General features: G+C 42.7%; 1 long non-coding RNA gene and 1 pseudogene across 1 annotated transcript; one reads left to right on the forward strand and one right to left on the reverse strand.

Moving 5' to 3' along the window:
- Positions 1-296: 296 nt before the first annotated feature.
- On the reverse strand, positions 297-1,577 carry LOC116643824 (annotated as a pseudogene).
- Positions 1,578-6,210: 4,633 nt separating this feature from the next.
- Positions 6,211-15,145, forward strand: LOC116643825. The gene is made up of 4 exons (XR_004301633.1): positions 6,211-6,234; positions 11,346-11,451; positions 11,994-12,073; positions 14,780-15,145. It is a non-coding gene; the product is annotated as an uncharacterized LOC116643825 (long non-coding RNA).
- The last annotated feature ends 2,762 nt before the right edge of the window (positions 15,146-17,907 follow it).

The following is a 17,907-nucleotide window of genomic DNA, read 5'->3' on the forward strand; positions in this document are numbered from 1 at the left end:
ATTGTGGGCCTCCAAATATGAGGCTAATTTGTGCATTAGTTTCTTATTGCTGCTGTAAAAAATTACTACAAACTTGGAGACTTAAAACAACTCAAATAGGGGTGCCTGGATGACTTAGTCGGTTAAGCATCCAACTCTCTCTCTCTCTCTTTTTTTTTTTATTCACTAGTAAATTTTATTGTTTTCTTTGATTGACTTTAAAAGTTTTCCTCCTGATTTTTTTCTGAAACTAAACAAGAAATGTATAGTTTTTCTAAACAAACAAACAAACAAACAAACAAAAAAGCAATGATGTTTTATAAATTGCCATCTCCGATTTTCTTGTCAGCCTGCTTCGAGGAAATCCATGTGTTCAATATACTTGCTCACAGTTTAGCCCATACCAAATGGTTGTTTATTCTAAATATCTGAGCAGCAAACTGGGCTGATCCTTCTGGAGAAAATATGGTTGAACAGGCAAGAACACTGGGTAGTTGAAGAGAAGACCACACATCCTGAGCTCCCCAGTCTGGAGTGAGTGGAGGGCAGCTAATAACTGGGTAGGCAGTGTTACCAGACATCACTGGTCCTAAACCATTGCTTCTGCCTGCCACTGTCACAAATACAGTAGGAATGCCACCCCCTTCATACTCTGCTTTAATCCTCAGAATTTCATCTGGTCCTTTACGGGCAGATGTTATCCGAAGTTCACATGGCATGCCAAAATTTCCACAAGCCTTCTTGATTTTTTCACAGTGACTGAGATCGGAAGTTGAGTCCATCAATACTACAGCTCTGCACGGACTTTCTGATTTCAGAAGCAACTCCACTCTTTCTGCAACCCACTTAAAATTTTTCTTTACCAACTGGAGCCCTTTGGGAGTTACTTCCTTCAGGTCACGATATGACTGTTTATCTTTCTGTTGGCTTCAATCTCCTGATGGCTGGGGTCTCCAGGAATCATTATCAATAACATCAGCAAGAACAATTTCTTTGGTGGTTACATCAACACCAAATTCAATCTTCGCATCAACCAGCATACAGTTCTGGGGCAACTAGGATTTCTCCAGTATTTCAAAAATAGCCTGTGTAGCATGACTCATGATATCTTCTTCAGTCTGGCCTATAACAAGTCCAGCAAAGCAAAATTTTGCAGCAATTAGCTGTTCCTCAGACCACTGTGGCTCATTATTGGCATCATCCTTGAGAAACAGCTCTACCACTTTAGGGGGTAGAACTTATATCCCTCCTTGACACCAAGATTTCTTTTGAGAAAAGAACCAGCTGCTATTCTTCTACAAACCCATTCAACTGGAATCATTTCACACTTAGGTACAATGAAAGCTGTCTCCCCACATTTTCTGGGGAAAGCAGTTTTGATACCTGCTTCCTTTAACAACTGAAAAATACAACTGGTAGTTTATTTTATTTATCCTTATATCACCTTCCAGGTGATTCTTTCTGGCTGCATTTCCTGCTATAATCTGGTCCTTGCACTGCAGGAGCACTTTTCCTGGACTATCTGGCAATTCATAGACTTCTTTTGTTTTACCCTCATAGAGTTTTTTATCAATATTCAGTACCTCAGCTGTCGCCATTATTCTGTGTAGGCTGGGGGCAGTGGCCACTCTGGGAAGAGAGGCAAGACTCTGGAAAAGAGGAGTGGTCAGAGGGGCTCCAAGTGTCCAACTCTTGATTTCGGCTCAGGTCATGATCTCAGGGTTGTGAGATCGAGCCCGGTGTCAGCCTCTGTGCTCAGCACAGAGTCTGCTTAAAATTCTATCCCTGTCCCTCTGCCCCTCATGCCCCCCCACCCTGCTCACACTCTCTCTCTCAAAGTAAGTAAGTAAATAAATAAATAAACAAACAAACAAATAAAATAAAACAACTCAAATATATTCTCTTACAGTTCTGGAGATCAGAAGTCTGAAATGAGTCTTATGAGACTAAAATCTAGGTGTTGGCAGGGCTGGTTACTTCTGGAGGATCCAGGAGAGAATATGTTCCTTGCCTCTTCTGTCTTCTAGATGCTTCAAGAATTTCTTAGCTTGAGGCTACATTACTCCAATCTCTGTTGCCAACCTCACCTCACCTTCTTCCTCTTATGTAGTCAAATCTCCCTGTGTCTCCCTCTTATGATTCTTATTACGTTCAGTGCCCATGTAAAAGTGTAGATAATGCAGGATAATCTCCTTAAGATCCTTAACTTAATCACACCTGCAAAAAACCTTTTGCCATGTTTGGTAAGATTTGTAGGTTCCAGGGAATAGGATCTGGATATCTTTGAGGGTCATTATTCGGGCTTCCATTGTTTGGTAGCCAAGACAGCTGATGAATCATCATGTAGAGATAGCTGCTTTATGACTGGGAGCATCTAAAAGTCTTGGAGAAGAGTGGTAGTAATATGTCCTTTCCCTCTAGGGGAAATCTGATCAACCCTGAGTATCAGCTCCCAAGCTTTTCCCTAAGTTGACTTAATTCTATCCTTGGAGACAACTGAGCCAAGAGCAACTCTCTTTTATCATGGTCTGGAATGCAAATATTTCCAAAGTACTGTCAGGGAAGAAAAACTTTTCCTCTACCCTCTTAAGTTTAGCCATTGAGGGCCTGCAGATTAATCTGACAAAGAGATTAGCAAGAGGAATAAACAGATTTAATTGCATATGTATGCGCGGGAGTTTGCAGAGAAATACGGCTCAGGGAGGCAGTCAGAATTTGGGGCTTACATATCATCTTAACAGGAAATGGGGAGAAACAGAGGGACACTTCTGGGAAAACAAATGCCTTCTTAGTGGGGAATGGGTAAAGGGCACTGATGGAAAACCAAAGGAAGTTTTTGAAAGATAAATGAGCACTTAGGAAAATATTTGGGTGGTAGGAGAGTTTCATGGCAATGCCTCTTTGGGTGTGATGCCAACTTCTATTCTCTAGGAAGAGAAAATTAGAGCTGCTCTGAGGAGGGGATTTATGACGGTTAAGTTCTTTTGGGAAACTCTGCTTTTAGGCAGATAAGGGATTTCAGGAACCCAGATGCCTTTGGCTCAAAATAATTTTTATGCCATGGTGGCTTATTCTGGACCCCTTCAGAGCCTATAGTTATGCAAGATTTGATCCAACTTGAAGTTCTTCACTTTTGAGTCTCCTGCATATACCAGATTTGGGTTCCTTGTTAACACACATTTATGTTACGTGGAGAGAATGAACACAATTTTGGAGCTAGTGTATCAGCAGGGCCATTTTTTTTTTTTTTAGAATAAGGAAGATGTATAACAAATTAGGTCCCAGAGGCGGAAAACCAGGGCAGATGATCCTGGAATGGAATCTGTAATCCATCCTCCCATGTTAGAGGGAGGCCCTTTGTGGGGAGACTCTGTACCCACCTTGTGGGCAATGGTCTTGCTTCGTAGCCTGGATCCTGTTGCTGTCTATGTCCTTAGGCTGGGTCCTACTTTATGTCCCTGGTCTGGGTCCTCAGTCACTTCCCAAACTTTCCTGCTCGGGCTTGTACATCTGATCCCCCTCTCCTTGCACACTCTAGGAATTTGGGGGCTGAATCATTCTACTGTCTAAAAGTGTATAGTGGGGTGCCTGGGTGGCTCAGTCGTTAAGCGTCTGCCTTCGGCTCAGGTCCTGGGATTGAGCCCCGCATCGGGCTCCCCGCTCGGTGGGAAGCCTGCTTCTCCCTCTCCCACTCTCCCTGCTTGTGTTCCTTCTCTTGTTGTGTCTTTCTCTCTGTCAAATAAATAAATAAAATCTTTAAAAATAAATAAAAAATAAAAGCATATAGCCTTAGTTACATAGTCCTCATGTTTAAACCTTAAAAATATAATAATCTTAGGAAAATCTTCTGTCTTCCTTTGGGAATACCAGACCAGTGAGTCACCAAAAAGCCTTCCAGGAAAGGGGGGGGGGGGGGTGGCTGGGTCCCAGGGCTACTCATTCACTGGCACATTAGTTATCTATGCCCTACAAATGAGTCAGGGTGGCCTTCAGACAGGAAACGGGATGTTTGTGGGTGCCCCTCAGGAGTGCACGAACTCTGAAGCTGGGAAATGACAGAGCAATGTGGAAGGGATCCGGGTAAGGGCACTTCTGTGTTTGGGGCCATAGTGGTACCCAGAAGTGAAGACTGGCTTCTTCATGTTGCCAGGCCTACCCCACTGCTTTCTCCGGCCACATTCTAAATTGCAGGTCATACTTGTTGCCTCTTTTACTTTATTCTTCCGCTCTTAAAAGCTGGCTTCCATTACCACCACTGTACTGTAATGTCAACTCATCAGCTCTCAAAATGACCCTCTCTCAGTCATTTTATGCCTCCTTAAAAGCATAGGATACCAATTATTTTCTCCTTCTTTGAGATTGCTAATTGTTACAGGTTGTGTCCCCCCAAAAGATATGTGAAATCCTAACCCCTGCTACCTGTGAATGGGACCTTATTTCAAAATAGGGTCTTTGCAGAGGTAATCAAGTTGAAATGAGATCATTAGGTTGGGCACTAATCCAATATGCCCGGTGTCCTTAGGAGAAAAGAGACAGAGACACACAGGGAGAAGGCCCGGTGACGAGGGGGGCAGAGATGGGTGTGCGGCAGATGTAAGGCAAGGAGCACCACAGTTTGCTGGTCTCCACCAGAAGCAAGAAGAGGCAAGCAAGGCTTCCCTCCTACAGGCTTCAGAGAGAGCATGGCCCTGCTGAGCCCTAGGGTTTGGACTTCTAGCCCTCGGAACTGTGAAATAATATATTTCTGTTGTTTGAAGCCATTCAGTTTCTGGCATTTTGTTACCAGAAAATAAACACAGTCATATTTAAAATATTATAATCCTGTGGGGTCCTGGTTCTCTGTCTCATCTCTCGCAATGTCTCACTCCTCTTCTGGCTTCTCTTCCTCCTCCAGGTGCCTAATGCTAAGTGTTGACCAGGATTTCATACTTCAGTTTTAATTCTCTATTTGCGTATCTGGCTCTCTCACTCATTTCTAAGCTTCAGCCCTCACTTCAACACAAGTGAAATGAATTTCAAAATTTGACTTCTGATCACGTCTAACATTTTTACTTTCCATGGAACATATTCAACCTGGATGTCCTGCCACCTTCTTGAATTCATTACATCTCAACTTAAACTAATTTTCGATGACCTCCTCCCCAGTCCCAGCCCCTTCTCATCTACCTGACTTCCTCATCTGTCCTTAGCTCAGGGCCCACCCCCCCCCCACCCCCGGTCTAGTCATCCGTATCTGGAATCCTATAGAGTCTTGCTTTGAGTCTTCTCTTCCTTAACCAGTTGCCAAATGGAGGGAGAGAACTTTTAACAACTCCCATCAATGGAGTAGGTACCCACTAAAGTGTGCATAATAAGCCATACCAAACCACCCTTGTTTACCATACTTTTACTTGTCACCTTCCCATAACTTGCTTCCCCAACCCAGAAGCCCCAAACCCCTTTTCCTTTGTTTAGCCTAAGATGGTATATAACCCTCCATCATCTGGCTGCCTAGAGGAGTCTCATTTCTTTGTGAAATCCCTGAGCATACACACGTAATTAAATGTGGGTTGTGTTTTGTTGTTGTTGTTAATCTGTCTTTTTTTTTTTTTTACTTGGCAGAGAGAGAGAAAGAGAGCACAAGCGGGGGGAGCGGCAGACAGAAGGAGAGGGAGAAGCAGGCCCCCCGCTGATCAGGGAGCCCGATGTGGGACTCCATCCCAGGACGCTGGGATCATGGCAGACGCTTAACCAACTGAGCCACCGAGGCACCCCATTAACCTGTCTTTTATCGGTTTGATTTAAGGGCTTCAACCAATGAACCTAAGATGGATAGAGGGAAAAATAGTTTTTCCCTGCCCCCACAAAGCCTCCGAAAGCTGCTTGCTTTTTTAATCTCTCCATCTCTCCCCTGTCTTACACACCAGGCTGCCTGCAAGTGAATGACAGCCAATGAGCGGCCGTGATTGCCCGGCCAAAGCTGCTCAGTGTGAGCAGGGATATGAAGAGGCAAGCATCATGCCCATCGGGAGCGGGGAGCTCTCCCACCCAGACTTCCTGAGGAGTGAAGTACAGGCAGCTCACATCTGCAGCCAACCAGCCTGGGTGGTATTCCTTGAAGTGAAGAGCTCACAAATCCCTTCCCGGGGGCCAGAGTCTGTTGGCCAACCTGGAGGTTCCTGGTGGCCTGTCTGTTCTTCGGGGGCAAGCTTGCGGAGCTGAAGAAATCAAATCAAGGCCTCAGGCCCTTTGCAGAGTTGCTTCTTCACAACTCTGGTAATATGCACTCAGTGCCTGATTTAAAAATCTGATGATGTCACATTAAAAATGTTGCAATTATCTTCCTTTGATGGTTGTTAGTGGTTTCAATTGGGGTGACTCATATTAGTCTGTCACAGGGTTGATAAAAAGGCTCTTTGTCCCTGTTTTGGAAATAAAAATGGGTATCCTCTAAATGGATCTCCTACTTATTTCTTAGGGGAGTCTAATGGATTACCTTTTTAATGTCAACTGGGTGGGTTTGTAGTAAGCACCACCCGTTTACCTGTGTTCTTTGCTAAGGCAAGTAAATGCAACATTGCCATTACCTTCTTTGTTTACGTCAGAATGTTTCAGGTCTAATAGATGCCTCACCCCAGAGGTGTGTGTAGAGGTAGACTTGACAAAATTGTTTTGAGAATTTAGATGGCTGTGCTTCTAGACACAGGGACATTTCCCAAGCTTTCTTTTTGATTTAGTTTGGGAAGACTATGTTTCTGAGCCTGGGCATAACTCCCACTTGCCAAATGAAAGCACAAACAGGCAAACAAATAAACAGAGTTTTGTTTTTTTTTTTTGAAGTTAAAAATGAAACAATAGGAAGGCCAGAAGCAATCAAATGTCAGTAATATTTTCAATAAATTAATGGCCTGTGTTTGTGGCAGCAGACACTTGGAAAAGATTGAGCTGACAGATGGGCACAAATAAAGCCACAGGAAAACTGGGGAAGATGATAAATATTATCTGTAGGCCATTTTTATCCCCCTTGTTAATTAGCCATTCTGCTCCTCTTACAATAGGTAAGCTTATTTTCCTTTTGACTCTGAAATTCTTTCATTTCATATTGTTTTCTTTCAAATTTTCTCATCTTTCTCTCCTGTGTTTTTTTTTTTTTTTTCCTACCCCAAATCTGCTTCAAATTTCAATCCTGTTTTCTCTCCCACATTTCCTGCAGTGAGGTTTTTGCAGGGGAGAAAGCAAGGACGTTTCCTTTACCTCCTGTCATCTCCCTAACAATTTTCTTGCTATTAATGTCTAACAACTTCCCAGCCCCAGGGAATACAAATTCCTTTCCTTTTCTATAAATTGTTGTGTGCTGTTCTCAATGCCCATCACTAAAAATACAACACGGCATTATTGATCTCGCTCTCCCTCTCTTTTGCCCCCTTAGAAGAATTTTACAAATGAATCGGTTCTGCCCTGTATCTTTTAGTGGTTTATATTTTCCAACGTCCAGTTTGGCACCCTGGCAGGGTCATTTAGTTGAAAGAACCTGGTCTTTGGAAACAGACAGCCCTTGGTTCCTATTCTCGTTGCTCATATTCTGGTTTTGTCTCTTATTAACCAGATGACCTTGGGGAAGTTCTTTAGGCCCTCTGAGCCGTGTCTTCATTCCAGTGATTCCTACCATCTGATTTGCTGATGAGTCTCGAGGAGATGTGGTACATATATCACCCAGCACCTCCCTTCACTTCTCTGATAGCAAGATGCCGGAGGGGTATGGCCAGTCAAGCGATATCCTTGCTCTTCCTTTTTATTTACAGCTCCCAGGGGGCCGTGGAGAGGACAGCGCGATGATGCTAGGCTCCCCATTCTGTGTGGCAGCTCAAGAGTGGTAGAAGGTCAAAGAGCTATAACAAAACTCACTGAGAAATGGTCTAATTGAATAATTCACATCTCAGCCAATTGCCATCTCCTCAGAGAAGCCCTCACCGACCATACGATCAAAAGTAATTCCCCTGGTCATTCTCTAATCATTATCCTGCTCTAGCATCATTACAACACTCACCACTATCTGAAATTACTTACTAATTTGTATGTTTCCTCATTTATGTTTTGTCTGTTTCCTCCACTGAAATGTAAATTCTATGATAGCTGGAAAGCTACTTATCTTATTTTCTGTTATAGCCTCATTGCTTAGAGCAGTGTTTGACAAAACTAGACCCTCAATAAATGTTTGTTACATAAAGATCTCTCTAATGTTGGAAATTACCCTGGGATCCATCAATGAATGAATGTAGCAAAAGATTTCGTTTTCAGCTGGGCTCAGCGAATCCTAACCAGTTCATTTATGTGTCTGCAGGTATAGTGGGTGTGGTGGGGCAGGTTTCTTTATTAGATTCTAACCGCATCCTAGTTTAGCACAGGGATCTACCCACCAGTTACATAGCTCCTCAAGAAGAAACAGATAGCCGTTAAAAAGTTTTGTTTAGCTCATGAAGCAATCCTTGCTCCACAACTGATCATTCCTCTCTTTTAAAACACTTTCTTAGCTTGTCTTCTAGAATACTATTCTCTCTCGATTCTTCACGTCCTCACCAGCACCCCATTTCAGTATTCATGGTTGGTCCTTCTTCATCTCCCCAACCTTGAATATCTTCATATCCATCAACATTCACTCTGTAGGTGATTCATCTAGTCACGTGACATCAAATATCTTCCTTTTTGACAACCCTCACATTTTTATCTTCAGCCCAGACCTTTGAATTCCATACGAACATCTCCAACTGCCCTGTGATATCTCCACTTGGATGTTTAGGTTGATTGCATTAATATCCATACCATTTGTCCATGAGACTTTACGTTTTCTTCCACTAAAGAGGCAAGGTTTACTTTTCCTGCTACCCCTGCTGAATCTGGGCTTAGTCATGTCACTTGCTTTGCCAATAGGATGAGGCAGTGGCATGTAAGTTCCATGCCTACTCCTCAAGAGTATGTGTTTTCATTTATTGTCTCTTGTGCTTCTGCTATTGCTATAAGAAGTACAAGACCAGGGTAGACCCTGTGGTCTCAGAGGATGTAGGGGAGGAAAAATTTTTCCTCTACTTTTCTGTATTCTTTTGGCTGTTCTATTGATGAAATTGACATAAAACAGGTTAAGGGAGAAAAACAAATTTAATTACTTATGTATGGAAGCCTCAGAAGAAATGTGGAATCCAAGAACAAGTTGGGAAATTGAGGCTTATATGTCAGACTAGAGCAGATCCCCAGTTTACTGGTCATTTGTTTATCTTTTTTTTTGTGAATGTCTATTCAAATTTTTTGCCCTTTATAAAATTGTGTGATTTGTCCTCATATTTTTGAGTTGTAAGAGTTCTTTATATGTTCTAGATGCGAGTACTTTGTTAGATATATGTGTTGTGTATTTTTTCTCCTGTCCTGTGGCTTGCCATTTTGATTTCTGAACAGCAAAAGGTTTTAATTTTGATGAAGTCCAATTTATCATTTTTTTTTTCTTTTCTGGATTGTGCTTTTCATGTGCTATGAGCTATTGAGCTTTGCAGTGGTTTGGGATTTAGCACTATTTAACTGAGGCAGAACCCTAATAGGTATCTCAAAATGAATGTGTCCAAAACTGGAGTCCTGATTCTCACCCTTCCTCAAACTTGCTCCTCAGACCGTTGTTCTCATCTCAGAAAATGTGATCCATTCTTCCAGCTGTCAGGCAAGAAACCTTTATTCTTCTCTTCTTGTCACATTCCACATGCAACCATTAGCAAATCCTATTGGAATCCCTTTCAAAATATGTCCAGAATCTAACCATGTCTCACCATCTCTACCACTGTCACCCTGGGCCATGTGGCCATGATTTGTGCCCTGGTTTTTTGCAATAGTCTCCTAAATGGCATCCCTGATCCTCCCTTGTCTCATTGTAATTTATTCTCAACACAGAAGCCAGAGTGATATTTTAAAAATTTTAAGACTGATCATGTCTATCAACCGCCCAAAATCTTTCCAAGACTTCCTTTTCATTCAGAGTAAAACTCAAAATCCTTATAATAATTCAAAATACCCTACAGAATCTTTCCCTCCACCTCCACTCTCTCTGATAACATTCATGCCCACTCTTCCAGCTGTATTACTGTTTCTGCTGTTCCTGACCTTCTTGCTATTCCTTCAACACTCTAAGCAAACCCCTGCCTCAGGGCCTTTGCATTTATTGTCCTCTATACCAGCAGTACTTCCCCCCCCCCCCCACATATTTGTGCCCATTAACTTCTTCATTTTCCTCAACTCTCTACTCAAATGTCTTTTTGGCTCCTGGCATTGTGTACCTTACTATTTTTTTTTCCCATAGCACTTCCTGCCACCCAAGTTTTACATATTTGTTCGATATTTGTTTTTTTCACCGCTTTTCCCTCCACCATGGCAAACATTTAGAATATAAGTTGCATAAGAGCAGGGATGTTATTTTGTTCCTTTTGGATCATCAGGGCCTGAAAATTATAGGCAATTCAAGAATTTAGTGATAGAGTATTAATCAGTGTATAGCAAACTTCTTAATTTAAGAATTTACAGTTTATATTGTAGGGGTACCTGGGTGGCTCAGTCAGTTAAGCGTCTGACTCTTGATTTTGGCTCAGGTCATTATCTCAGGGTTGTGGGATCAAGCCCCGCATCAGGCTCTGCACTCAGTGCAGTCTGCTTGTCCCTCTCCCACTGCTCCTCCCTGACTCCCGCTCTCTCTCTCTCAAATAAATAAATAAATCTCTAAAAATTTTTTTAAATAAAAATCATATTGTAATTTTAGAAAAATAGAAAAATTCTGAATATTCTCTACACTTGGAGAATAATATATTTACAATGTCGATTTTCTAAAAACAGTCTAAATGCTCACCAATAGAAGACAACAGGCCAATGTTGGGTTAGGAATCAGCCATTCCAATTATGTTTTGGAAGGATTTGAAATAATGACACGAAAAATGCTTCTAAGTAAGTTTTTTTAAGTAGAATTAAAAAAATGGTATATGTCATAGTAATAATGGAAGAAATAAGGCATAAAAAAAGGAGGGGAAAAAGTACACCATGATTTTAAGAAGTGTATTTCTTAGTAGTGGAATAATAAATTATAAGTTTCTTTTATTTACTTTTTAAATTATGTTATGTTAGTCACCATACAGTGCATCATTAGTTTTTGATGTAATGTTCCATGATTCATTGTTTGCGTATAACACCCAGTGCTCTGTGAAGAGTGGGGGGTGTGGGGATGGATTAGCCCGGTGATGGGTGTTAAGGAGGGCACGTATAAGTTTCTTTTAAACTAAGTTAGTCTATTTCCTCTTCTAGTGGCAACTCTATCTTTGCTTTTCCATTTAAGAAAGAATAATATATTTTTTTTCAAACCACAGAAGCCCCCTAATACCTAGATGGTTGGTTCTGCTACCCTCCATTGAGAATGACTATCATTTGTTCATTTGCTGTTCACAGCCACCTGAGCAGAGGAGCCCCGTGGAGGTGAGCAGCAGCCCCTGTAGACACAAATGGTGCAGTGGGCTCACAGGGAGGGACTTCACCCTCTCAGTTGGGCAGCGACGACTAAAACAAACACAGACTTCTTTTTCCACCCTAAATCCACGCCCCCTGTCAGAGGTATAGGAGGAAGGTGCTAGGGGTGAACATGGGTTCTGGGTGATCTTTATTCTCTGGAGAGTGTGAGCCCTGCAATTCCTGCTTTGGGGACACAATACGAGATGAAATCCTCCTTCTGTCTTCTGAATACGTTCACTGGCCACCCTGGGCTTCAATGCAATATCCCTTTCCCACTTTCTTTTTTTCCCACCATCCCTTGGGGGGAATCAGCCCTGGGGAATATGTAAACTTGAAAACATGAATATAAAAATACCAATAAAATCTTAATTCACATACGAAGGTAAAAAATACGTCAATCCCATCAAATTTTTAAAAAATTGTCAAGAATCGTATAATTTCAAAGCAGATGGGCAGAATGAATATTGCAAAGCTTGTTTACACTTTTATAACATGGCCTTCCACTTTAGGTGACAAACAGAAATACCAACCTGGCTTTGCAGCATCCTCTAAACCATGCTGTTTTTTATGTGCAACGGAACTCCTGCAAGTGAGTTGTTTTTGTTTTGTTTTGTTTTACTATTATGCTATTATTTTAACACTCACTGTTATTATCATGTAAAATATTTTTATGACCCATAACTATGTCACTTAAGTATTCATAAAATAGCAATGAAAGTGCTCACGCTGAAAAATGTGGCCCCCAAATCAATAGCTTTTGAAGGGAAGTTATATGTGACAAGATGCCAAGAAGGGCAGATGATATTCTGAAATATCAGATATAATGTCGGGAGCAGGCAAAGCAGGTTTAAAGCCAAAATATGTTACAACTTGTAAATGTGCTCTGAGAATACATCTGTCTTATTTTATATTTATTCCTTTGAGAAAATCGTTCTTGAATTATGCAGGTTTGAATTACACAAGGTCTTCAGAGATGCATCCTTTGTATGAAATGAAACCTCCCTGCATTTTTATAACCAGAAACAGTCCAACTTAAAAAAAAAGTTAGTGCTGCTTGCCACTTAAATAAACAAGTTCCAAATTGTCTTTTTAATAGGAAAACTACATTTTTAGATTATATAATCCATCAGTTTGAATTGCTTAGAAAATCCCCTATGTGCAAATAGGTGTAAAGGAAATGTTTTTTTGGTGATAAGAATCAGGTAGTTAATATTTCCAAAGCATTTTGTTCAGACATATGAAGAGCTAAATTAATTTCCTTGAAATGCTTAGGAGAATGCACAGTTATTAATCTAATTCAGTTTCTTGTTAGTGCAAAGCTCACTGGAATATTGCAGTGTAATGGTCAGCTGTCGAGATGATTTATGCCATTTATTATTTTTTAAAGGAGGGATGTTTTGCATTTTTTTTATTTCCATGTGATAACCTCAGCAAAATGAAATCCCATTTCTAGTTTCCACAGTGCCATAAAAACAGGTTTGGCTCTTCAAGTTCAGCCCCGTGATTTGTGTGTGTAGTTTCAATTTGTGATGCTTCAGCCAATGAACAGCTGATTTAATAACAGTTAAGAACCTCCACTACACAGGAACGACTGAAGGGATGTTTCATTGGATCCATAGTATCGCCTGCTTTTACCATGGAAATAAATCATTTTGCCACATGGTTGCCAAAATGTGAGGGCTTTTTGGATTGATGACACAAACCTATGTTGTCTTCGGAGACAATATGAGGTCTTAGTCCATCAATCAAATCAACATTAATTAAATCTAATTTAATGGACTATTGCCTAATGAAAAGAACACTTAAGAGGAAGTCATAGTTGAAGCTGCCAGGGCTTTTCTCTTCCCACAAATGGCGAGCCCTCTAAAAAAGAAGGCAACATCCTCCTGGAGCTGGTCTGCAGATGAATTTCTCAGAGTGGCTCCTTTTCTGAGGTTCCTGCTCAATCCTTCTTTTAATTTAGAAAAAAAGAAGCTGAGGGCTGTAGCCAGGAACTGAATTGATCTTTAATTCGATTTTCAATGTTTAAAAATAGAGATCATCAAGAAACTTCTTCCCTTTCCTTATGCTCTTTTACGTAACCACATCTTTTTTTTTTTTTAATGGTGGTAAAATATACAAATAGTATAAAACTTGCCATTTTAAAGCCTGTCATTCAGTAGCATTGATTCCATTCCCAGTGTTGTGCAACCATGGACTCTACCTGTTTTCTAAACTTTTTCATCATCCCAAACAGAAACGCTGTGCCCATGAAATGATAAATCCCTGTTCTCTCTTCCCCTGGCCCCTGGTAACCTCAAATCCACTTTCTGTCTCTCTGAATTTGCTTATTCTAGATAATGTATTTAAGTGAAATCACACAATATTTGGCCTCGTGTGACCGGCTTATTTCACTAGGCATAATATATTTTAGGTTCATCTATGTTGTGACGTGTCAGGATTTCCTTCCTTTTTAGGCTGAATAGTGTTCCACCCTATGTGTATACCACATTTGTTTATTCATCCATCTGTTGATGGACGCCTGGATTCTTTGCAGCTTTTGACTCTTCATGCAATTGTAACTTGACAGATATTTCACTCTTGGTCTGGAATGCACTTCCTTCCCCTTTTATCTATTCAACTTCAGCTTGAATTTTGCCTCCTAGGAGAAACCTTGTACTACTCAGGGCAAAGGTAGACCCTGCCCCACCCCTGTGCTTGCAGGCCTTTATAAACCGCCATTTTGATGGGTTTCACAATGCCTTGTAATTATATTGAAAAGTCCATCTTCCCCAGTGGGTGGAGAGCTGGTCAAAGCAGTGGGTGTCCTGCTGTCCTTGGGTTTCACCACCTTGCCCTACAGGGAGTGGATGTTCATCAGGGTGTGTTCCTCCTACAGGAAGCATCCTCCTCACAAATGGCAAATGTAGACCAGTGACCCATTCTGTCCCTCTTCCCTGTCATTCTCGGTGCTGACCACACCATGAGCTTTTTTTGGAGGTTCACTGTGGCAAACTCCTATGGTTTTCAGAATTCAGAAGTAGAATTTATAAGGTGAATTTGTAAAAAGGGAAAGGGACATGGATGGGACAAGAGAACAAGGTGGAGGCAGTCAGCCGCCCAGCAGTCCCACTCCCCTTCCACAGTGTAGGCTCGGTGGGAGGCGGCTGCCCAGCTGGGGTCTGCATCGCCCAGCTCTCCTTGTTTCCAAGTGGGACCCCAGGACTAGTCGTCGCCGGTGGAAAAGGAGTGACAGTGATGCGTGTCGCTTCCACACAGACACGGGTGTCTTCTCCACCCTCTCTCTCTCTGTTAGACTTGCTCGGAACCAGACCCTGCTGTCTAGCGGATGACGGGTCCGTGCCATGGCCAGCCTGAGTCGCTCATCATTACGTGTGGATGGCTGCCTGCCAGGGCCCCAGGCCAACTGAACGTCAGCGAGAACTGAACGTTTATTGTACTGAGCTGAGGTTTCAGGGTTTACATGTTACAGGAGTGAGTATTACCACAGCTACAGAGAAACTGTGAAAAACAAGTCCAAGCAAGCCGCCGGCAGCAGGCAGGCCACAAAGTACAAGTCTTACCCCAAACAGAGAGGTAGCACGTGATGAGTCACGCTGTGATGAGCTTCCCGATCCCCCCTTCAGCAGGGGACTTGGTGCCTAGCCTTCCGCTGTCAGCGGCCTCAGAGACTCGAGGCTGCAGAGAGCCATCCAGCCCCATGCAGAGGGCGCTTCCCTGGTGTGGGTAGACCTGTGAAGGTGATGGGATAATCTCTCTCTTGAGTAGGTTCCGTTATATGGCAGACCTGATAGGATATCTTGCTGTCACTGACTGGAGGGGAATTAGAAGTCCTAGAGATGGGTGTTGGCTGGCCTGGAAGAAAGCAAACATCCACACTATGAATCGCACATGGGGCCACATGGCAAAGAACTGAGGATGGCCTCTAGGAGCTGAGAGCCAGCCCTGGCTGACAGCTAGGAAGTAAACTTGGATCTCGGTCATACAGCTGAAAAGAAATGAATTCTACTATCAACCCGAATGAGCTTAGAAGACCACCAAGCCCCAGAGGAGAACGGCAGCCCTGGCTAACACCCTGATTTCAGCCTGGTGGGACCGTATGCAGAGGATCCAGTCAGGCTATTCCTGGAGTCCTGATTTATGGAAACTGTGAGGTGATAAATTTGTCGTGTTTTAAGTTGACGAGTTTGTGGTAATTTGTGACATACCAGTATGAAACCCAAGATCGTGCCCTTTCTCTAGCTGTCCAATAGCCAATGACTGATCTGATGATCTATATGGGAATATAAGGCCTGGCTGTCTCGGCCCAAGTTAGAATAATTCTAAAGGGATAATTGGCTCCAGAGGTCCCCATAAGATTGGCTGGGGCTCTGATTGGGCTGGTGGAGGGGTTCTGACCCCCAATTCCAGCATATGAGGGGTTCCCCCCAAACCAACCAGTAATGCTCTGACACCAGCTGGGTATCCTACAACTTCACTCAATTCTGACACTATCTACTGGGAGGTAGCGTCAGATTCCACAGGTTAAGGGCTCAGTTCTACAAGTCTGTCTCCCTACCCCCTCCTTCAGATGCCAATCACAAGTCCAAGTTGTTACCTATGCTTCTGATCCATTGGCTATAAACCAAAGGTTCCCATACCCCACCTTGGGTTTGATTAATTCACTAAAGCAGCTCACAGAACTCTGGAAACCCATTTACTCATCAGATCACTGGTTTATTATAAAAGGTTCTAACTCAGGAATGGCCAGATGGAAGAGGTGCAGGTATGCGGAAAGGGAGTGGAGCTTCCATCCTCTCTCTGAGCACATCACTCTCTCACACCTCCCTGTATTCACCAACATGGGAGCTTTCTGAACCTGTCCTTTTAGGTTGTTATAGAAGCTTCATTACCAAAGCATGATTGATTCAATCATTGACCGTTGGTGATCAATTCAACCTTCAGCCCCTCTTACCTCCCCGGAAATCAGGGGGTGAGACTGAAAGTTCCAACCCTCTGGTTCATATCTGGTTCCCCTGGCAACCAGTCCCCATCCATTTTTTAGGTGGTCCAAAAGTCACCTCATTAACATAACAAAAGACACCTTTATTGCTTTCTTCACTCAGGAAATTCCAAGGGTTTTAGGAGCTCTGTGCCAGAAACAGGGACAAACACCAGATATATATTTCTTATCATTGTTTGTATCACAACACAACTTGTCTCTCTGCCCAATCCTGCTTCTTCAGCTTCGCCATAGGCACCAACACTGAGAGCCCTCTCTTATAAACCACCTGCCTGCAAATCTCCATGTTGGAGTTTGCTTCCTGCGAAACTGAGCAAAGACCCACAGTGTGGTATGACAGTAGAGATAGGGGCTGGTGTGGCCCGGAGGGCACAAAGAAGACGTCCCAAGGTAGCAGTGTTTGAACAAAGCTCTGAAGAATGTTAGGATTATCTAGGCAAAGAGGAAAGTGAAGAGCATTTGAGACAGATGGAAGAGCATATGAGAAGACCCAGAGGCAAAAAGAAGCATGGGGCCAATTAGAGATTCATTTGGGTAAGCCAGCCTCTGGTCATGACAACGGAGATATTTCTGGGAGAATTAAGGCTTAGTGGGAACAATTCAGCTGATGGCCTCCTCCTTATGCGTAGGAAAATTTGGCAGCATTGCAGGATGGGAAAGTATGGGCTGGAAGGAGTGAGTCTACTTTCGGAGTCAGGGAAGATAAAGGGCTTGGTCGAGCCAAAGCGGTGGGAGGGACATGGGGCGGGGGAGGGACTGGGGGGCCAGCTCAGCCTGAACAGGCCTGCTAGACCATGCTAAGGACGTAGGACTTTATCCAGTACCTCATGCTCATAATGAGTGATATGAAATAATTTTGGGGTCCGGGAGGGAATGGTCAAGAATTCCTGAGACATCTCTGGTGCGAAAAAAGTGGTTTTGTTAAAGCACCAGGACAGGACCCCTGGGCAGAAAGAGCTGCACTGGGATTGTGAGGAGTGACTGATTATAGACTTTCAAATTGGGAGGGGGTCAGGGATAGCATAAGTCTCTAAGGAATTTGTAAGCAGGCTTCCAGGATCTGGAGGGGCTAGCTGCTCTTAAGATATGGTCATCTACTACTGTCTAGTAAAACATTAGTCATGAGACCCTTCAGATGTATATCTGTGGGTCATCCATTTGGAGGATGATTGCTAACATATATCCTGGGGGATGGGTAGAGATAAGTGGAAGTTTCTAAAGGGATTTTTTAGTATGTTAAAGGAGACTTATAGGATCCTGGAGGTCGGGCCAATGTCAAGCTAAGGTTGCCTTCTGCCCCTAGCGAAGTATTCACATTGAGACAACTGAGCTCCTGGAGGAAGAGCACTCTGCTTGTCCCCAGTACTTGTCAAAGAGCTGCAAGTTGTAAGGAAATTTAATTTTTTTCTGCTTTTCTTTTG

The sequence above is a fragment of the Phoca vitulina genome, unplaced genomic scaffold (assembly GCF_004348235.1).
Source record: "Phoca vitulina isolate PV1807 unplaced genomic scaffold, GSC_HSeal_1.0 scaffold27, whole genome shotgun sequence".
Lineage (NCBI taxonomy): Eukaryota > Metazoa > Chordata > Mammalia > Carnivora > Phocidae > Phoca > Phoca vitulina.